At 37.9% G+C, this 24,006-nt stretch overlaps 1 protein-coding gene across 1 annotated transcript in view; it reads right to left on the bottom strand.

Annotated features, from left to right (window-relative positions):
* The window catches only part of znf385b (zinc finger protein 385B), a 77,728-nt gene that overhangs the window by 45,078 nt on the left and 8,644 nt on the right, over positions 1-24,006 (bottom strand). The gene's annotated exons all lie outside the window — the stretch shown is intronic.

The following is a 24,006-nucleotide window of genomic DNA, read 5'->3' as shown; positions in this document are numbered from 1 at the left end:
ACCGCTGAAGACAGCATGAGGGTGAAGGTGACACCAACCAGCACTAAATGAAGGCTCTCTTTGAGACAGAGCGGACGGCTAATCCGCAGACAGAAGGACAGACGGGAGTGCGGACTGAATGACACCGGATGCAACAAACCCTCAAAGTGAGAGTGATGAAGTAATGAGTAAGAGGACAGACGAAGGGTGACATATGTGGACATATGTGCATGTGGGTATTTGTGTGTCCTCGTGTGTGTTGGTCAGTCCGTGACTCTGTCCATCTGTCGTCCCATCAACTGTGCCAGGTCACATGACCGCTGACGGACACACACACATACTTCCTCCCATTTGATCAGAAGGTAATTTTAAAATACCGCAAGCAGTTCTCAACGGGTCCAAAGCCCTTTCCCAGCAAATTTTAAATTATAGTTCTTACAAATCGTTATCTTGCTCACATTCGGTTATTTTCATTTAAAAACGCACGGCCTCCACTCACCTTCAACACGACTGTGTCACGGATACATGTTAGAAAGTAATTCTCTGGTGGTTTATTAACCTTTACATGTTGCAAACGAATTGTTCTACAATTTCCAAGTTTTGTTTGCTGTTTATTTTTCAAGAAAGCAATCACATGATTGAACTGGCTCACTCAAAAGCCACTCATTTGAGAAAGAGTAGAAATGCATACAAACCCTGGTGGTAAATATTACGCTCGTGCAATTGCGTTTGTAAATTGGCCTGTTGGGGTTTCAGTATCCAAAGCTGCTGCAGAGCCTCAAAATCCAGCCTAAAGACAGACTGGTTGTCTGCAGGCAGTGTGAATGGCAGAGAAGTAAACTTAGTAGTTGTTCTGGAAACTTTTTTTTTGTCTCCTTTGCAGGAAATGAGAGGCTTATCGTTTGCCAAGCTTAAAATAACCCGTAAGCTGATTGGTTAAGATACTTTAATTATACAGTGATTGATCTCACAAATCAATCTCAACAGACTTCCACTGACTCTCCATTCCAGGCTTTGTTGCAAACAGTAAAAATAAAGCATATCCAGGAGGAAGCACAATGTTTTTCTTTTTTTTCTCTCTCTCTATTGTGTAGCAATAGCAACAACAGCAAACATTAGGGCTATTCAGCAGTTCTGTTAGCGCAGTGAAAGTAAAGTAAAAAGAAGTAGGAGGTGCCCAGGTTCCCACATCCCAGGACAACGTCGACTCCCTGTAGGAGCGTAGATGTTCCTATTACACTGACAGAGTATGTTTCAATAGATCAGCATATTCAAAAATAAGTACATCACAAGTAAAAATAATTTAAAAAAATTAAAAAAAAAGTAAAATCAGTGGAGAAGTTCCCAAGGTTAGAAAAAGAAACGCTGAGTGTGCACTCCATGAAACTAACGCCTGATAATTGTGTGGATGTGCGAAGTATAACGGCTTCGTCAGGAAGAATGGCCGGATTTCAAAGCATCTAATCGAGTAAAGTCACGCTGGAGCTCGAGCAGCAAGGCTGAATTTCTAGGCACATCGGAACACAAGACAGAAATATATTCGTTTTCTGAAGAGATTTGTGCTGCTCTTGCTCCTGATGTCCCAGGGATATTTTCAGGATTCTTATGTTGTAAGGAAGAAAGAAAAAAAAGCAATCATCTGCAAGCATTTCATCTGCAAACAAAACGTGCTTGAAAGGCCAATCGGATCTCTTCTGCAACCGCAGAACAGATGAAAATCAAGTTAGAAGAAGCACAAAAGGAGGAAGAAGCTTCAGGAAAGTCCAAGTTAACTCTGAAGTATTTACTTATCAGTAGCATTTGATCTAGTCTCCCAGTAACATTGGTGTCTTTGGGTGTCAAATTGAAATCCTGTAGTGTTTGTAATGAACACAGTAAAAATGCCAGTGTTGAATTAACACCCAAAAGTGTCTAAAAGTGACCAAGTCAGCAGGTGTTAAAGTAACACTTTTGAAAGTGTTAAAAGATCGACACCCATTTTTTGTTAAATTAACATTGGTCTATAATACTGAAATGGGTTTAAGAAAAGCTAAACTTTCCATTTCTGTGTATTGTTTTGAATATTTTCCACTGGATTTGATTGATATTGACACCTTGTGGGTCAATTATTTACTTTTTTAACACCACATTATGTTTTGTGATCAACACTACACTGGTGTTACTTTTAATATATTTTAACACCAGCACCGTTGTAATGTTAATGTGACACTCTGTATTGTTGAATTTAACACCAGCTGACTTGGACACACATAGACACTTTTGGGTGTTAATTCAACACTGGCATTTTTACTGTGAAGCTTCGTTTGACTCATCAAAATCTTTTAACAATTGTTTTTAATCTTCTGAAGATTAATTCTATATATACAAAAGCTGATATGAGATGGTTTATTATTTAGTATAAAAGATGGAATTGCTTCAGTTGTCTCATAACCTGCATGATTTTTTTCACTGCACATTAAATTAAATTCCACTTACCCAGGAAGTAGAAAAAAGTATTTTTATTTTTAAGAAACAGGAGTCAGCCGAAGTTCTCAGCAGATCAAAATTAAAAAAAAAATCCCAGCGAGGCGTTTTCATTGTTATGTTAATAGTGGCGCAACAAAAGTGAACCTTGAAGAAACAAATGACAGTTAAATCAATATGATTTCATAACCTTAGACTTGAATGCTTCACAGATTGATTTAACCTCAGAATAAATAATAAAACCCAAAATCGAGCATTCAGGAGGCTACGAAGTCATTTTATCCAATAACGTTCCGTTGTGTCCGCAAGCTTAAACTTCCCTTCACCGCTCCGTGAATCAATATTTTTAAAACTTAAACGTTTCGACTCACACATGAAAACACAGAATAATGTCTGATGAAGTTGAAACATCATATTTAGTTCAGTTCTTCAGTTATTTTTATCATGCAGGTATTCCAGCTGGTCGTTAGCATTTAGAGAAACTCTGCAGATGCTGGTTAATCTGACACAGTGATGAATTAGCTACACCTATGCTCTTACCTGTACACACACACCCACGCACACACACACACACCCACACACACACACACAGACCATCTCAGAGCCAGCTGATGCTGACATCAGCTTCAGCAGAGGAAGGATTAAATATAACTGCTACACTAAGCAGAGAATTACACACACACACACACACACACCCACCCCCACACACACACGCAAGTATGCGCACACACAGCCGCAGAGGTAAATACAGGAGCTGAAACACACTGCTGCGCACAAAGTAAGATTTAAACAAAGACTCTCGGTGAGCAGAGCATTCAGGATTAAAGTGAAGTGAAATGTGTGCATTTACCTTTGCCTTCGGTCCTGTGTGTGAGTCTAATCCAGGCTGACCAGGCAGTCAGTAATCAGAGAGGCCAGCTGTGGGTTATAATCTCATACACACACACACACACACACACACACACACGCGCGCACACAAACACACACACATGCACAACAGCCAAGCAACAATGTAATTTCTGCCTGTGGAGGAAAATGCTGCAAAATCTTTTCCAGTGGTGCTTCTCAGTGGCAACTTCAAAGCAGCAGCTGACTGAGTTTTAGCCTCATCTCAGTTTCTTTCATGTTACTCTTAAATAGAGTTCATCTCCTCTGTCCCGGCGATGATCCCAGGCCACCCTTTGACGGCTAAATCCAGACGAGGAGAACTGGGATCAGTGCATTTAAGCACAGCAGTATGAATGAGTCAAAGCTGACGCCTGCTCATTTCAGTCGAAACTTGCTCACACGATGGAAATTCATGATTTCTGTTTTTTTTTTTCTTTTCACTGCAAACACTGACGAGAAGGCGTCCCGGACTGCACTGCAGGAACATTTAACATCATGCAGGAACTCTTTCACCTCAGCACTACATTCCTCTAAAGTTCATGAAGAATGTGTGCTGACAAATATCTCAGTTACCTTTAAACACATGTGTGAAAAAATTCAAACGTCAGTATTTTACCCGCTCACACCAAACCTATATTCCAATATTTTTCTTTATTTTGTGTGTTAATTGCTGCGCTTAAAGGAATAATTCTTTATATTCTGACAAATGAACAGCACAACAAAGTACAGGCTGTGTATCTAACAAACTTCGCTATGCTGACAGAACATAAATGAGTTTAGCATTTAAAAACAGGATGTAAATTATACCAAGACACTTTAGGACAATGTTTTCCTGAATGTGAAAGCAAACATATACAGCACAGACATATAGTCTTCAAAACTCTTTTCTGTTTTAATGCAATGTCTGTCATCTATATGCACTCATTTCCAGATGTTTTGGCTTTTCAGTCACCTCCCATCGTTAATCCAGAGGGTTTCATATGATGTCAGCCTGTCCTTTGCAGCTTGAGCAGCTTCAGTTCCTCTGAATGTGCTTAGGGGAATTTTTGGCTATTTGTCTATTTGTGGGGTCAGGCACTGATGTGGGACGTTAAGATCTAGCTTGCACTTGCACTCTCTCTAAATCATCCCAACTATCATGAAGATTGTATGTAGTTCCTCCCTGGAACAGCAAGGGACACAATGTTTCATTAAAGTTGGTTGAATTAAATTGTCCTACACATCTTGGTATGCTGAATGTTTAAGTTCCTTTCAATGAAACTACGGAGCCAAACTCCTGAAAAAACAACCGCATACAGAAAGTGACAAACAAAAACATAACATAGAAATCTGTCTATAGCATTGAGGATATAACAATTTAACTTTGTATTAGTTAATTAATGTCAGGAATAGATGGAGGTTATATTTTGTGAAAAGCAAACCTTTACAAAATATAAATAAGAGCAACACTTTATTTGATATCTGACATTAATATTGCTGTTATGGCACTTTATCTACGTCTAACGATGTTATAAGTATATAAATATTCCTACACTTTTCCGACTGTAAATAATAACACAATTGGCATTGCCTCTGCTTTAGTTAAACACCATGCAATCCTGCACTGCGTCTCTATCCTTCTCACATAAACAACCAGCAACAACATGGAAATGAACAGTTATTAATATCAGTCCCGTTTTACTTATCGGACCAATACCGATAAAGAGATGATAAACATCAGTGGATATCAATGTTAATACCGACACATCACTAATTTTGCCTTCTGAATTTATTGACTCAGAAAAATAAGAAATGTTAAAGCTGATCAATATGAACCTGGTTGCACCCACAGCAATGTCCTGGTGACAAAGTTTGGAAATCACAGAGCAGAAAGGAGAACAGCTTTCCTTGTTAGATGTCTTATCTTTCCCTGCTGTGTATTTATGTCAGAGGAGTGGGCAATCAGGCTGAATGCTCTGGATCCTGCTGGTGTTAAAGATAAAAGGACAGAGGGCACTAATGTATGGCACAGTTCCCTGAAAGAGACTGCTGTCCACAAAGACACACACACACACACTTACACACATATCAACCTGAGGGAACGACAGGACAAAGAAACTAATGGAAATGTGACAAGACAGAGAGGGGTCTGAGAGTGGCTCGCTCACCCTGAGGCCTGGAGCTGGTAATAACAGTGACCAAAGACAAACACACACACACTCACACACACACGCAAACTGAGCAGAGCAGCGGCCAGCAGCAGCAGAGATGCTGGGACAAACTACAAGACACAGTTTGATGTGTATTCCTGTAGGATTCCAAGATAGGAAGTTGCTGAAATGTTTATTTCCTTTAACCGCACCACCCCTACCCCCGCAAAAAAATTTTTTTTTTGCATATTCGGAAATGTTTATGCGACTTTATCTATTATAATCTTTGTATTTTCTTACCACAAAATAAATCTACTCTTTGATGTGTGTCTTGTCTTTTCACACAAGCTGTTCATGACCTTCAAAATGCTCCATCAGGTGATATCTGAGCAGATTCTTTTATATGTAACCTGTAAACTGGAGTAGCTCTGACCTAAAACAGCAAACTAAGATATACACCTACGAAGCCTTTTTTCACCTGTCAGGCCGGATTTAAGACAGAGAGTCTTCTTCACTCGTGACACGGCCACTAAAAGAACAAGCAGCCAGTTTGTGTGAGTTGAATCTGCAGGAGGCTGAAACCTGAAGACGCTCTGAGGACACAAACAGGGATCTCCATTCAGATAATTACGCCTCCTTCCTCGTCTGGTCAGCAAACGAGATTGAGTCTTAATACTCATGAGACGCAAGGTTTTTAACAACGTCAGAGATTCAGATATTTGTGCCGTTTCCTCACAAAAAACTAAACTACCAGTAAGGATTCTGTTGTTTCAAATAATTTGTAAATTGGCAAACTCTGTTTATTTTAGCCGAATATGCAACATCCTGCTTTCTCAAAAATCCTTTCTACCGATCTGAATATGTTGGATCAATTAGGTTGTGTAAATGATTACCAAGTCTAAAAAAAATTACACAACTATTAAAGTTGCAGCAAGAAATTGCCTGGTGAGTATAACCAGTAATCATAACCAGCGGGTCTTTTTTCTGTTAACTGAGCACAACATGTCTATGACATACGCAGCCACACTCTTTAGTGTGGAGTTTATTGAGTGAAAATTCAAAGTTACCAAGCTATTTTCAGTCAGAAAAGGTAGCAGCAAGGAGTCTTACCAAGTTAGCAACTCTGTTGCTATTTATTTAGCAAATACTGAAACCTTTTTAGTAATTTTTTTCTTGTTTAGAAACGAACCTAGTCACAAATGTAGTGAGCTTTTCTCATTCTTTCTAAAATTTTGGGGACTCTGATGAAAGCACATTCTCACTCTTATAATATTTAGAGTCACGGTGCAGGAATGGGGCCCTTCACCATTATAAAGGGACCAAAATGGTCAGAAAGAACTTGAAGAAATAGTGATTGATGACCAGAAAATCTCCTCTGTGGACAATTTCTGTGCTATTTCCATCCTAGAGTTTCTTGCCATTTGCCGATCTGGAAGAGTCGTACAGATGTTCACATTTCCTCACAGTTTCAGACAATTGCTCCTCAAACATATTCACCAACCTCTCTGGCTCAAAAAACAAGAAGTTGAGTAGTTGGAGTTAGACAACATTCTATCTAAGTGCTTTCTGGAATCAACAAACATAAAAAATAAAAAAAAAACACCTGAAATTATAAGCATCAGGAGGTCAATGCCTTGCAAAAGAGATCAGGAATGAAAAATTCTGATTTAAATAACATACGCAAATTTAAAAGTGCTCGTGACCTCCAGCAACATAAAAAGGACTACATTTCTGTTGGTCATTCTGACAGTCACGTTTTCTGAGGATGCAGCAACGCTTCAGTCAGTATCGAAGCAGCCGTCACGCGACGAAAGAAAAGACGCAAGCAGGGCGAGAAAACGTTCATGTCAGCAGAACAAAGCGCTTCAAGTCAGAAAGGTGGAAAGACGAGTCTGCAGACAGTCTAGGATCCTATGTGTTGGTTGGTTGCTATAGAAACTCTTGGTAGTAAAAAGATGACTCAGGCAGTTGTGTTTCCCTCCGATGGCAATATGCTAACAGAAACTCAGTTCCTGGAGATCTTTTTTTTTTTTTTTTTAAGTTTTATTTTACCACAATGTTCCTTTTGTCTCCATCCTTTTGCGTTTGTCCCGCCGTACCTCCCGGTCCAGGATTAGGAAGGATATCTGATATATGGAGCTTTTTCTTCAGCAGGGCTGCAGTTATTGTTTTTTCATACCAATAGGAATATTTTTGGTGAGCTGTCATTTGAAGAGTCAGGATCCACACATTAACTTTGAAATATTCAGTATATTCACACTTCTTCAATGAAAGCCATAAAATGATGCAATGCAGGTGTGTGTCTGCATGTGAATGCATAATACACAGAGATAAGCATTTTGATAGATGGCAAGTGAAATGTAATTACAGAAAAAACTGTGTAGGCAGCAGCTTATCAGGAGCAACACAGTGCATGCAGGGTACAGTATATAAAAAACCCCAATAAAAACATAGTAGTAAAATGAAAAAAAGGAAAAGCCTTAAATTGTGGTCTGCACTGGTTTCCTATAGATAAGAAAAACACAGATGATGCAAAAATCCAGAGTATCTAGACAATCTGTAATGTATTTCAGGAAGCTCACAGCATTTTCATTTTTAAAAAAACATTTTTTACATATCATTTTTTAATGTAATGGAGCTGGAAGAAAATGCAGCTTTTTTTATAACCTTCCAGAAAATCCATCCATCCATTTTCTTTACACCTTTGTCCCTCAGTGGGGTCGGGAGGGTTGCTGGTACCTATCTCCAGCTATCGTTCCGGGCGAGAGGCGGGGGTCACCCTGGACAGGTCGCCAGTCTGGCGCAGGGCAACACAACCATGCACACCCACACTCACAGCTAGGGGCAATTTGGAGAGGCCAGTTAACCTGATTGTCATGTTTTTGGACTGTGGGAGGAAACCAGAGTACCTGGGGAAAACCCACACATGCACAGGGAGATCATGCAACCTCCATGTAGAAAGACCAGGGCTGGGAATTGAACCCAGAACCTTCTTGCTGCAAGGCAACAGCTCTACCAACTGCACCACTGTGCAGCCTTCCAGAAAATCCTCCTAAGTAAAATATGTATTGGTTCTCTAGCAGCCTTGTTTGTTGCAGTTCCCAAAGTTTTAAACTTTTAATTAGTACTCTGAATGTAGATATAGGCTGGTGTGGAAATTATTTTCTGATAGCCACTTCCTGACTATAACACATACCTGCTTCGCTTGCATGGCATGTCCTTTTGTTTTTCCTCATTGAAAAACTGGCTGAGAGAAACATCCATCTGTCAACATATTTATATGCAAGGGAAACAAAGAATTGTGGATTTCAAAATTTAATTTCCAAGGCACCCTGATCAAATATTATGATTTTTTTTTACACGTTGTCGCAGTTGACATGTCAATGTCTCTATTACTTTTTGTTGTTATTTTTAGAGGATCTGTGTTGCTATAAATAGGTTTTGACAGTGAGGAGTGATACATCTTACCATAGGTAGGCCTTAAAACAAGGTATAAGTTTTGAAATTTTAAAGCTGACCCGGTTCGCTCTTATTTGGGGATTTGCTACTTAAAATACTCTCGTTTCTTTTCTCTCTTTTTTTTTCTTTTCTGGAAATTAAAACTTGTATTCTACAGGTTCTTTTTAAAAAAGTGAAAGGGAGCATTTTAGTTTCCATAACATGTAGAGATATTATGTATCCCAGCAATCTCAGTTGTTTTTAATCAAGGGTACAGATTTGATTGTTTCCCAAAATCTAAGAATAGCTCATGTTTAAATGAAAAGATGAGATCTGGAGTTTTTGTTCTGATCTCAAATTCTCACATTGGTGATTTGATGTTGCATGATTTAAGCACAGCTGTGGGAGTAAACCTAACACACCCAGAGAGGGCAACGGTGCGCGTTTATTTTGTTCTGTCCAACCTTCACTCCAGGACACTGTGACTTCAGTTCTGTCTTTAAATAGCTGCTCTGCTCCGTCGCCATGTGACTTACTGTTCAAGGTGAAGCTTTGCTCCTCTTTAAAAATCCAGGACTGAAGTTTTCACAAAGGCACCTCAGACTCAAGGGGCCCTCAGCGCTAACGACCGAACGCTCTGGACCAGGAAACCAAAGGATGCAACAAAAACCCTTTTACCTGTTAACGAATTCATTGGCAGTAAAAGAAGCAGGAAGCCATTTTCCATCATTGTGTTGTTTAAAATTGAAGTTTTTTTGTTGTTTTTTTTTTAAAGTAGATTATGTCACTATGACTAATATCACGATTTTTAGGCAGATTTATGTAATAAAGATATGTCCTTCAAAAAAAAGAAATCAAGCTGTATAATAGTTCTTAAGATTCTACCAGTTATGTAGAAATCAAATTAACATTCGAGGTCAAACATTCCTAACAAAATAATCTGGATCCAAATGAATAAAAAACATACAGGTCTTATTCTAAAACATATGTACAGAATACTTAGATCTTTGTTACAGCTTTACAGAGAGCAGATTACAACAACAGCAATGACAACGTATCTGTCCTTCTGTAATAAATGATTCACATTCAGTTAATTATAGTGAAAATGCAAACAAAAAATGGATAAGTACATTTGTACATATAAACTGAAGTAAATGGTGAATAGTTTTCTCTTTTCTGAGTTTTTTGTGTGTGAGTAGATCTTTATGGATGACTTATTCTCATATGTATTTGGAAATTGAAAGCTTACAGTGCATCACTTTTTAAATCTACAGCTTGCAAACAAAATGACAATACCCTGAACAACAAAAGCTTAAAAGAATGTTTGTTGTACATTTTTGATTAAGTTTATGCATAAACTTAATCAAATATATATATTAATAAAGGTTAGAGTCAATTGTCAAAGCTTTCATAAGTAATGTTATATTGATTTTGTAGCAGCTTAAATGTTTTAATAAATTTTGTGGCATTAAAAAGACAGAGGTATTTTCACCTAAAGTATACATAATATAATATAATCCCAGGCTTCAGTGTAACAAAAGTAAGCTACAATTCCCATGAGTTTATTTGACTAATAAGTGTACAAAAAGTAAAATAATGTTCCACCTTAATTTGGAAATCTGTATGGAGTACTTTTCCTGCCTAAATAGGAAAGAGATGGACCAGATCTTCCTCTATTACAGCCTGTTAGACATTAACACACACGCACACACATGCCCACACACACACACACACGCATGTGCGCGCGCACACACACACACACATACACACACACACACACACACACATACTACATCTAGGTTACCCTGCAGGCTGTGTAGGATTTGGTAGGACATGATTGGTCAAGCCAGAAGGAGATTGTGGGATTGGGATTATAATCCGCAGATAAATGTGTGTTAGTGTCTGCCTGTGTGAGTTTTAGCTCAGTTGGTATAATCTGTGGTCTAATAATAGAGATTACCACTTGAACACTTCTGAGCGCCTGTCGTCTGATTTACCCCCGTCCCTCATCTGGTGGGCATTCATGAAATTCCTCTGACCTCTGACCTCAACATACCAGAAGACGTTCACTTGGGGAACTGAACACTGTCATATTACTCACTGATGGGAGTCTTTATGAAGTAAAAGTCCAGCAACACCAAATAACAAAATGGTCAGAACCAATGGGATTAAAATCTCACAATATACATTTGAATTTTAGTGTACAGTTTCATTTTTATGTTTTATCTCCATAATTCCTTAATCCTTCTGCAGTTTTAGTGTGACGCTCAGGAGGAGAGCAGCAGGTGTCACGGATGGACAGCAGGGACTGGAGGAGGCTGTCCCGTCAGACCGTCAGTTCCCGAAACCACACACAGAAAAATAACCTGGTGAAACCACACATGGGGTCAGTGCAACCTCGCTGGACCGCGTACAGAATAAAAAGCTTGTGGGGTTCGATGGACGCCGTCTCTCAACACGACCGGAGAGTTAAAACAATTAATTACCACTTGAGGAAGCTGAAGTTGAACTCACAGTTTTCACATTGCACAAATAGACAAAGATTTGAACAGACATAGAACTTATCAGGTTATTTTCTTGTTTGTTTTTGTTGTTTTACGTCAACTTTACCTTTCTAACAACATTATACTTCTTTGAACTTGTGTTCAGTTGCTGTTTTTGAGAGTATCTAGTATTTTTTTTTTCTATTTTCTCCATGATTTAGTTCTGTTCAGTCACTTCCTGTCACTCTGGTTATATCTCGATGATATAATCTAACATTTTGTGTCTCATTGTGCAACATTTCCTTGTCTAAAGCTTCCTGTTGCAGCACTTTACCACTAACACTCCTCTGAACACATTTATTAAATGCTTAAATTATATAAAACTTTTCACTCTTGGGGTCCCCCAGAACGTCGGGCCTTTGCATGTGAGACTGATGCGAGGTGACATCCGTCTCTTCTGGCTACGTGTAGTTCAGCTGGATCAGAGAACGGTCTGCATGGAAAGAGCTTCCTAATAATAATAGATGTTGTTAACAGACACCAACTTTAATTTTGAAACTTTGATTATAAGTGGACAATAATTATAACCCTGTTCAAAGCGGGAACCAAAGACGCCTCACATGTCCCTTCAAACACAAAATCATCCTGTGCAATTTAATTCTGAGTCACATTTCAAATCAAAGGTTTTATTGCGTCATCTCGTCAGTAAGTTGCAGGTGGATTGATTTGACTTTGTGAGAAATTTCTCTTGTTAGTCAAGAGTTTGTGAGAAACACACACAGCTCACCCAAGTATTAGTAACATACTTGGTGGAAGGACTTTAGTCAAATTTTGACAAAAATGCACTTTTGACTACAGTAAATTTTAGTTAAAATTTACTTTCACTAAACATGAAAGTAGATTTAAAGTTTAAGATACGCTGTTATCTTTTAAACACACATTTTTCATCCATTTGCCTGTTAATTAAAGAGGTGATAATTATTTTAAGTGTGTCTGTTATGGCAACAAATGCAGTACAAATATTTGCCGTATCCAAATTCCCCTTAGTTTGGTTCTGATCCCTGTTTGGTTCTGTTGATTCTCATGAAATATTATAGCTTAAGACCCCAAAGAAGACAAGAATAAATATTATTAATCTGAGTATTATCTCAATATTTCCTTACTTTGGACAGAATATTGGATAGAATATAGAAAACTGACCTAAAAACCTTTTAATTGCATTATAACAAGCAGATAAAGCCATTAACTTTAATCCTAATATTTTTTTGTATTTCAATGTCCTGTTGGAAAATCCTGCATTGAGTTTTTTCTTGTAGATTTTACTTTGGCCCTGAACATCTCAGCAACACGTTGCTCCGTTGTCTTTCAATTTCTTCACACAATTTACAATATCACACCATGTTTCAAGTTATTTTTATTAAATAACATATTGCTTTAAGCACGAATCCCAAATTTTTTGACATCAGCTCACAATAACTGACTAGTCACTGCAAAAGGTTAGATACGTCCTGCTGGTCCATTGCAGGTTGGCATGGCAACAATCTCTTCAAAGGTGCCACACATTGTGTGCAAATCAGCCATCTTAGCAGGAGCAGTGAAGGACTTGACGCCACAGCAAGAAAGCATCAACGCAGACCGAAAGAGGAGACGACGTCTATGACATCATTTCCTCCTCAACATGCTGACTCATCAAACATTCAACACCTGTTCCACTCAACTAATGGGAGAAGAAACGTGAGACAAACACATAAACACGCGCGCGCACTGTGCGACGTTTAACCGTCTCCTAACTAAGGAATTTCAAAGTGCAAAGTGAAGCTGGAAGCTGACGGAGCGACATCACGGAGGACGGCGTGTTGACAGTTGAGGCGCGTCTCGGTTTCTATTAAAAGAACAGCGTCACCTTGACATTTAAAACACTGTGACGTCATGTTTGACTTGATTAACTTTTCTGTCCTTTTCCTGCTGATGCAAAGAAGTCGCTCGTCTTCCTGATTGACCTAAAATCGTGTCAATATGCTGTCATATTCAGTACATGAGGCTCATTTGTCAGATTAAAAGTTTCTTTTGAAAACTGACAACCTTTAAGCAGGTTTTTTTTTATTGGTCTGAGGTAATATTCTAATTGTAAATGTCATGTTTTCTTTACCTGTAAGTAAAAAAATCATAGCGGAAATAAAGGCATTCAAATATGTCATTAATCTATAAAGTTCCTGATTTAAATGGACTTTTCTATAATATTCTAATTTATTGACTGGGCCTACAATAAGCATTCATTTTTCTTTGTTTTTGTGCTTCCTTTGTCATGATTTTCTTTATTTACGAGACAGAAATTTTAGTTTTGCCTTATTATACAGTATATTGCCAATATCCCAACAACTCCTACCTAGTTTCAGGTTTCTACACACCCATGTGGTAGTAATAAACACAGATTCCAGCCATTTTATCAAAGTAGAGTGTAAGCAATGCTAGAAACTCTTAGAAATCTCAAATTTCCTGTTTTCAGCACATGGCTATAGTGTTTTGACAACACTGTCTGCACAAATCTACATCACTAGAAATATGGTTTCCAGTGCTGGTTGGCTTCGTCACGCACTAGTGGGTGTGGATGAGATTGGCTGCGAGGTCACTGCTTCCCAAAATTTGTAATGTTCATACTGTTGTGCTTACTAACATTTGAAAAATCTTTTCTTTGGAAAGCATTTATGAACATGGCTATGAACATGGTTTTATCACCAAAAATGTCCTCCTCAAATATCTTTCAGAGTTGTTTTGATATCTGATTATCTCTCTGTGTTGCAGAGCTGCAGTGATAAGTGTCACGCTTTATCACCAAAAATGTGATAAAATGATTATCATAATTATTACAGTTATAATAATCAATAATTATTATCAATGTTCTGATTGAAAATCTAAATTATTCCAGTAAATATCAGAATATTAAATCAGACCAATAAAAAAGTCAAAATATTTTTTAGACTTTAAATTGACAGTCTAAAAAAAAAAAAGAATTATATCTCCGTCACATAAATTGCTGCAGACAAACTCAATTATAATGTGAACAGACTTCCAAATTATCCATTTCTCTGTTTATGTTTGCACAAAAACAGCGAAATGTTCTAAAAAATTTGCACTCTGGCAAATTCGTGTAAAACCTTGTAAGAAATTCATCTTTATTGCAGAAGTATCATTTCATAAACATCCTCCAGGTCTCCAAAAAGGAGTTTTTCAGGGGTTTTTTCTCCTCTCATCCTGCCCTTTGTGCTGACAAGATAAATGTGGGTCCTAATCCAGCATTGTTTGTCACAATGACAGTAGCTTTAAACTTTTTATTATTGCTCTGACTGCAGATATGGGCAAATTTATGCCAATACGTTGGAGGCATAGTGGAAACAGGAACTAAATAAACGTTTCTAGAAATTCTGTTTTAGAACAGAATTTGGATAGCTTTTGTTTCCTGGAAAAAAAAATAAAGTTTTTTGTATGTGTACACACATACTGAGTTGTGACTGATAATCGTTGGTGTGAGGTTATCGAAACAACGTCTTAAACAATGTCGCCGCAGTCATTCACTTCCTCCAGGCTGTTATTCATGTCCTAATTTGCAGTTATGATTTAATGTGACATTTTCTATTTGGTCATGGCTACTGGGAAGTCCCAGCACTGCAGCGTTTGGCAGGGAGTCCCTCAGGGGTGTTGGTGTCAGCGTGGGGTCACCGTGGATTAGGCCTCTCCAGCCATGTCCCGCAGATGCTCGGTCATATTTGCATCCGGTAAATTTTGGATGCCAAAACCAAACCCGGGGCTCTTTATCCTGTCAGTGGGGAGCAGTGGGGGGGTTCTGGCATGAGTCCTGCCCTGGGCGAGCCTCGCTCTCCTCCTGTGACCCCCAACACAACCAAACACTCACTCATTGCCTAGATTAACCCCACTCTGCACACGAAAAGTCTTTACAACGTAATGATCAAACAAGTATTGATCTGAGGATAATTGATCTAGAAGGATAGCTGCAACATTTTAGAGTTAAAGTTGGATTAGCATGTAATATTTTTTATATAATTTGAAATGAGGCACAAATGAAAATATTATTTTTGTGCCTTAAACACTATAAAGTAAAATCTTCTCAAATCTTAAATTGTGTTTTTGAAAACATCTGATCTTTGGAGTCTTATTCATAGCGATGTACAGATATAAAAACTTGATATTAGTTATCTATATTTTCCTAACCTCCCGTTAATGTCGACATATTGTGATCAGATCAATTATGACAAATTATTCACATGGAGTCGCAAAACCTAAAAAAAAAAATAAAAAATAAAAAACAGCTTTTCAAACTAATTGGTGTCAGTTAGTTTTTTAACTTTCTGTAACTTGTGACATGATGTGTTACCTTGTGAAAGCTTTAGCCTACTTCATGTTGCCAGACATGTTCTGTTTAATTTACTTCTTGATTCGAAAGGTTTGACGGTGATCAGATCTACTGAAACTGAACTGTCAACAGTTAATTTATGAAGTGGCATTGCTTTTCCAAACAGGATCAGGTTGGTTTGGATAGTTTTTGTTTCCTTTATTAAATAAAACGCAACTATTTGTTGGTCCTCAGGTTATTTATTGCATGTATGATATTAAACTTAAATTGACAATCTCAAACATAAATAGCTCTGGAAAAAAATTAAGAGGCCACTTAAAATTATAAGTTTCTCTAATTTTACTTTTTGTACGTATATGTTTGAATAAAATGAACATTGTTCTTTTATTCTATGAATACCTGACATTTAGCGTTTATTTGCAGAAAACGAGAAATGGTCAAAATAACAAAAAAGATGCAGTACTTTTAGACCTCAAATAAAGTAAAGAAAACAAGTTTATATTCATTTAGAAACAAAAATACTAATTTTTTAACTCAGGAAGAATACAGAAATCAATATCTGGTGGAATAACCAGGAGGTTTCCAGTGGACTCTTAATTTTTTCCAGAGCTGTATTATATAATAAGAACGCAAAAACTGATTAAAGTTTTTTTACAGCACTCTACATACATGTTCATGCATCATTTGATCTAAAAACATCCCTTTAAGGTTCCTGTTTTAAATGTTTAATAGACTAAAAAGAGGCAGCTCAGGGAGCTCAGTTCTGTAGCTTCCCTAGCTCAGTCATCATAAGTAGCATCAGCAGTAATGCGGTAAGGTTTTCCCAGTTGAGTGCGTCAGCGGAGATTATCGCTTCACCTGTGTGTGGTGCTAATGTTGTTGCAATATATTTTCTCATTTAGTCCTGCATGCATGCAGCATTTCACTCTGTGATTGCAGCTGAACACTAACAGGCCACAAAGTTTCATTAATAGCCAACAAGAAGAAAATAAATATAACTAATATGATCAAGAGTGGAAATCATGTTCTGTTTCACTCACTGAACATCACAAATTAACCTAAACTGATAATAAAAATTACATCTAGGTTTGTACGAGACCAGCACCAGTTCTGTGCTGGTTGTGTTTTGTGTCAACCAGCTGAGTAAGCAGTCGACTGTTATGAACACAAACACCAGGACATGGCAACACGGATTTAGTCTCAGCTGCTTTGTGATAAAATGTGAGATCTGAACATCATTTTCCGACAGGTGAAACTTCTCACCACTTTCGGTAGCCTTCCAGGTAATGTGTGTAGGAGGAGTGTGTGTCGTTATGACCTTCACAACCTCGGTGTGTGTGCATGTAATACCTCCGAGACGGGAGTCGTGAGCGAACACTTCATCACTGCCGTCCTATTTACACACACACACGAAGCATACACACACACACACACCAACTCATAACTTCAGCTTTAACAATTTCCCCCTCAATCACAAACACACACCTTGTATCGAGCCTGATTCTGTTTTTCGTAATAATCACCCAATCACGTTTCATTACTGTCATCTATTCCTCTTTATCACATGACAGGCAATTAATTAAAAATATCCTCAGACAACATGGGGAGCAGGTGTAGACGCACAGACTCGGGCACAGGTAGCTCCATAAATCACAGCAGACAGAATGGGAGTAATGAAGTGGCTCACTGTTAGCGCTCTGTACTGTAGGCACCAGCAAACTACCTACTGCACACACCACTGCAATGGTCCGTGTGTTCCTGCTAGGGTGATAGAAAACTGCCTTTGAGGGGAAACAAGTTGTTTCACACAAAGTGGATGTGCAAGATCATCAGCCTTGAATCTGGGTAGCTGGTTTTAATAGAGCTTGGAGATTGCTCTTAATGGGGCATGAGACGGTTTCAGGCGTCGAGCTATAGATGGGTTCTAAAAAGTCAGGGTGTCAAAATTTGCTAAGATGAGATGAGAGATGTCACGAAATGTTAATGGTGCTACACAATACTGTCCCTCTCCTGCACGTTGCTGCACACTGCTGGACAGCTGAATGGGGAAAAAAAAGGTTCCTACACTTTTTAAAAAAATATAATTCTGACTATTTTGGTCAAGAAAAATATGGATAGTCTGGCATCTCTACCAAGCGCATGTCGCTACATTTTGGGAACCTTCACTGAGTTGATGGACGGAGAAAGGTGATGAACTAAGCTAAAAAATTGGGTTTTGAAACAAATTATATTTATATAATGCCTACTGAATTATCGACAAGTATTTGGTTTCAGAGTGATGCCCTGATGCCAAGCTAAACCCAATGTTTTTGATTACTTTACAGAGCTAGACAGCATGTTTTTAATCATTTTTGTCAATCTAAGCCAAGCTTCCTATTTCTGGTTGCTATGCTAAGATTAGTTCCATGTTTCTAATCAATATGGTAAGCAAATCCCCAATGTTTTTGATCATTATAATAAGTTAAAAGGAATTGAATTGTATTTTCAAGGAATATAGTGGCATTTCATAGCACAATTAAGTTATATCTTACCATCAGTTGGTATAGAAATGCTATGCAGTATATGTCAAAAACAATTTAAAAGAAATTTGACTTTGCATCATATCTGACACCTTGAAATGGGCCTTTGTCTTTTTAAAAGCCTAAGTTCTACGTTTTCTGACACTGCCCTCAGCACGTCATCACAACAACGCTTCTTCACGTCGTCCATTAATGCCTGTGGAGGCGGGAGGTCAGCTGGGGACTGAAGCTCCAATATGAAGCTTTGGGTAAATAGGCGGCGCATTGCAGGAGCAGGAAGGCAAACATGAATGTTTGCAGCAGCAGATTCAACAATTCCTCATGCATAAATGAGTCAAAGCAGGACTTCAAGTATGTTTTTGATGAGTGACTGACATTATAACCTGATATACAGCTAAAAAATAATTGCCCCCCTTTAAAACCTTTTTTTTATGATAATCTTGCTAAGCTAAGCGCCATATGTTAAGCCAACAGCTAAACAGATTAGTTTAAGATTAATATGCTAAGCTAACAGCTAAACCAGCAGGTAAACAACATGTTTATGATTAATATGCTAAGCTAACCTTTATGTTTCTGATTGGCATGCTAAAATAAACTTAATGTTTCTGACTGCTATATTAAGCTAACAGCAAAGCCCCATGTTTCCAAAAGCTATGCTAAGCTAACAGCTAAGTGCTAGTATCTTTTCAACAACTGTCATGTCTCTGGGTTCGAAATGAAAGAAGAAGAAAAAAAAAAACCTGCAACTGTGTGAAATATTGCTTTCAATTAAAGACAGATGTGGAATATCTGTTCAAACAAGACAAGAAGGGAGTTGTTAGCTGAGCTCATTACACCTGCCTGCTGCTGTCTGTCCACACATACAGACACTGAAATGAGGAGCTTCAGAGTAGAAACAACAGTTTGTGTGTGTGATTTTATTTTGCTTTTGCATGTGTGTGTGTGTGTGTGTGTGTGTGCGTGTGTGTGTGTGTGTGTGTGTGTGTGTGCGTGTGTGTGTGTGTGTGTGTGTGCGTGTGCTCCCTGCAGCTTTCCAAACTAATCTGCCCTGACGTAACAACATGCTGCTTCTCAATCTGCCCACTGTTGGAGTCCTGGCACACAACAACACGCATGCAGACACTGTGTGTAGGAATGCTGTCATAAGCTATAAATAGATAAAAATTGATTTATGTGGAGGCGAAAAAAAGAGCAAGCGTGTTACCGAAGGACATATCTACCTATACTGTAAAATTGTAAAAGCTTTTTATTGGCCCGAGCTTTTATTGGGATTTTAGGCCCGAGCTTTTATGCGCAGTCTGTCAGTTAAAAATGGACCTAAAGGTTGAGAGAAAGTCTCATAGCAGGTTAATCTCTAACATTTGGGTATTATTGTCTGGCAATGATTTAATGGCGTCTATCAGCAGGTTGGGATGCCATAAAATAATGCCATCTTGTAGAGCATTACCACTCACCAAGGGCTTAATGGCCGATTTATTTATTTATCTAACAGCCAGTTGTTTTTCTAATTCAATGGGCGGATTAATCTGCGGTATTAAAAGTAAAAACAGTGTGTTTATCCAGCCAAAGCCCTACATTAGAACAACACTGGCTTTGAGAGATCACAGCGTATTCATGTTGATATTTTTTTTCCTTATTCTTGCACGGTCTTTCTTTTTGTAGTTGCGAACGCTAAATGGTTCAAGTGGTTCATTCAGACTCTGGGCTACCGTTCATTAGATGACATATGCACTTATGTGAAACTTTTGTCAGCACCAGTAACACCTGCATGAAGTTATGTCTTTTTAACACAGCTTTAAAGGTTTAAATTGCCTATGTTGTGTTGAAAATAATAGTATTCAGAGCTTGTCTGTAGTGGTCTGGTCTCTAATTGTGCAAAAAGAACTAAGTTTAACTGCAAAGTTATCGATTTACTAGTCTATCTACGTTTTGACCCTCACCTTTGGTTATTAGATACGGACCACCAGTAAAAGGACAAGATCCTGGGCAGAAGTGGCTGTAAAAGACTATTTTCCTTGGGTGGCTAGAAGTTAGCCCAAAGGCAGACCAGGGGGCAAAATAGAAACTCACTGGAGGGATTAATTCAATTCAATTCAAAAATACTGAATTGATCCCAAAGGGAAGTAAAATATTATCCCTCCTGGACTGAGAACGTGATCTCAGATGAGCGGAAAACAACGGGTGGATTAAGGGATGTGGAAGCATACTGTTTCACTGCTTCAACGCAAACAAGCAGAGCAAACACAACAGCTTTCTCCTTATGCACAGCAGGAGGCTGAGCTGACTAGGAGGAGGCTCTAAGCAAAAAATAATAACCAAAAATAATAGCTCGTCTGCAATCTGTCATCTTTAGGATCATTTTGGACCAATAGTAACAATTATCATCTAGCTACTAATTTGTCAAATACTACCTCACAGATACTCAGTAATTAGTATGGTGCAAACATAAGATAACAGAAGATAATGCCCTCATGGTTTAATATGATCAAAAATACCAAGTAAAGAAAGCAATTTTTTTATATAAATCATCCAAATCCATCTAAACTTTTATTTGGGAGAAGCTGCAATTCTTTCAAGTCAGGCCAGAGATGCCTTCTTGCAATCAATCCTGTCCAAAATGACCCACTATGGATGGACTAATAAAGTTGATTAGAACAGTCACCACTGATTTGCCTCTGAGCCGACAACATAAAGTCCCAGAGCTGAAATGATAATGTTTGTAAGAAAGAGCCATCATCAAAATTCATGACTGTGACATAGTGAAGACATATTGTTGTTCTCATTACTTAATAAAAGCAGACAGTTATCAAAACACACATTTCTGTACATAAACTTGACTTTTATTTCAGCCAGTGGTCCCCAGTTCTGACATCCTGCTCCGACGCAGCTTATTGGACATGACCTCAAGTTCTGCAGAGGCCTGATAATGGTCCATTTATCTAAACTGGTTGTGTTGAATAAGGGACACATCTAAAACCTAAAGAACACCAGCTGACATTACGCAATTTGACAACCTATGAAAAGACTCAAGAATGTGCATTTATATCTTTATTACTAGTCACTGTTCCAGTTGCTTTCTAGGGGGACATTTTGATTGAAAATCAACAATTTAAAGTAATTTTCCTAAATGGACTGTTGTAAGGAAATGTTATTAAGAAATCATATCTTACGACAAAAACCCACTTCGAGGTATTTTGGTGTCATAATTTCCGGGTCAGCTGACCCAAATGGAGATCAGGGTCCTGAAATAGGCTGAAAAGACAACGTTTTCAACTGTTGTATTTCCATTACAAACTAATTCCCATCATTTTAAAACATACTTAATTACAAAAAAAAATAATTTCACATGCAATGTTTTAAGTGCATGGGTACAAAGAGGTTTGCTTTTTGGGTACCAAATCAAAGTGGAAATAGGAAGGGAAAAAATACCAACATGCCAGAACAGCAAGAAGCAAATGTTTTGCTGCGTCTTGGCTGGACAAGAGCACAAATGTTTGCCAAACATGTCTGTGTAAAGGCGAACTGAAAACATTTGGAATCGATGAAGTCAGTAAAGTCGGGTTTTTACTTACTCACAGCACAACAACAACAACAACAAGAACCACCTCCATGTTCTGCCTGTGCTGCTGCACCTCTTGAGACTATTAGGCATGATAAAACACAATCTGCTCATCGTGCATCGTTTAAGACGCTGGCAAAGATGCATAACATGCACAGGATCAAATACACACTTCTGTACAAGCAGAGGGTTACGAAAACACAACACCGCATCAGAAAGTTCACAAAGTTTCATCGCCTCCTACAGGCATGGAATGCAAACTACATTGTTTCAATCGCTATTTGACTCATTCTGCTATTGTGTAAACACAAGTTTTTTTTAGAAGTTTTTGGAAACGTTGTGTTAATATGGACTTACAAAATAAATCAGCAGAAAGAGAAGAACTAGTCTCTTATAGTTTATTTCTAACAGTACCGTTGATCGTTAACTTATTCCTGCCCAAAACTATAGGTTCCCCTTTTCTCTTTCTGCAACAGAGGACTTCTCCTTTAATCAAGGTGAAAAGTGCTAATTAGAAAAAGGAAAGTCTGACACAAACTGTGAAAAGGTCTAAACATCCAATCAAAGAGCAGCAGCACAGCAGGAAAAAGACTGAAGCACTGAAGGCGGCATGGAGTGATGGAGGGAACAAAAGGAAAGGTAGGAAGGGTAAAAAGGACAGAGTGATTGATGTCCGGTTCGTTTCACATGGGACACAAAGGAGAAAAACTGTAGAAGATAAGTGAAAAAAAATACAGAGTTGAGGAAGGAAGGCAATATGCGAGGAACAAAGAGGAAGGGATGGTGCAATGAAGGAAAGACATCAATGTATTTGAAAAAAGGAAAGGAAATAAAAGGAAAGGAAATAAAAAGAAAGTAAAGAGGATGGAAAGGAAAGGAAATTAAAAGAATGGAGGAAGTAAAAAGAAAAGGAAAGGAAAGGAAAGGAAAGGAGAAAATAGGAAAGGAAAGAAAAGGAAAGGAAAGAAAAGGAAAGGAAAGAAAAGGAAAGGAAAGAAAAGGAAAGGAAAGGAAAGGAAAGGAGAGAAAAGGAAAGGAAAGGAAAGGAAAGGAAAGGAAAGGAAAGGAAAGGAAAGGGAAGGAAAGGAAAGGAAAGGAAAGGAAAGGGAAGGAAAGGACCAGTTTCCAGTTTTGACAGGAGTGTGTCAGTGTGAGTGTTCATGGGAGGGAAGCATAGTACTGGACTTCATATCAATAATGAAGTCTGTTCAATGCACACAAGAGATATGTTAGAATCATTGATGAGAATAAATTACATCTACATTTGAACATTTTCTGAAGTCTCCTCATGTTTAATGGATACACCAAAGAAATATTACATCTGCCGTATAATGAGAACGGAGATTAGATGAGAGGACTCTTTTCTATTTAGTGAAAATCTCAAACATGAAACACTTTATTGCACAATTTTCAAAGAACTAGGGTTCATGTAACATTGCAAAGGCTATTTTGTATTTGATTTTCTAATTGTAACGACCTTTGTGTGTCTGCTAGTTAAAAGCTAAAAAGAATAAAGAAAGTGCAGTGTTTAAGAGCTTTAGTTAGAGTTCACTTGCGTTTGCAGTGATATTTGTTATACTCTTAAAATGAGCTAAATTATACCAAACTTTCTGTCGTAGCACTTATGTAGTGAAAATACTTAATGCTTTGCTTTGACCGTCAAAACTTTATTTTTATTTTAACTTCCTAAAGTTTGCACACACAAAGAAGAAAAAAATCTTTCAAAATTAAATAAACAGAAGACAATTTATCCATCCAGATCTTCCAGATGACCATATTTTCTTAATTCTCCAGCACACAAAAACACTGCTGAACTACCTGTTTAACCCAAATGCAATGTGATTACTGTAATTTCCGGACTATAGAGCGCACCATACTATAAAGTCGCACCTACAAATTAAAAACAAAAAACCTGAAACTTACATATATAAGCCGATGGTATCTCCGCCGCTCTCGGTTTTCCATAAGAAACAAAAGAAATATTTAAAACAAAAAACAACAAAAAGTCCATCTGATGGTGTTGACAGAACTGAAGGTGGTGACAAACTAGAGAGTAAAATGAAAAACTTGATAGTAATGCAATTCATGTAAAATACATTAAAATTAATTAATTGCACATTTAAGTGAGATTTGTCAACAATTTCACCGAAAGAGTCACAGAAACTCTGACGGAGTTGAC

The sequence above is a fragment of the Poecilia latipinna genome, unplaced genomic scaffold (assembly GCF_001443285.1).
Source record: "Poecilia latipinna isolate Pla-1442-1.1 unplaced genomic scaffold, P_latipinna-1.0 Scaffold1156, whole genome shotgun sequence".
Lineage (NCBI taxonomy): Eukaryota > Metazoa > Chordata > Actinopteri > Cyprinodontiformes > Poeciliidae > Poecilia > Poecilia latipinna.
This window is presented reverse-complemented; position numbering and strand designations above follow the sequence as displayed.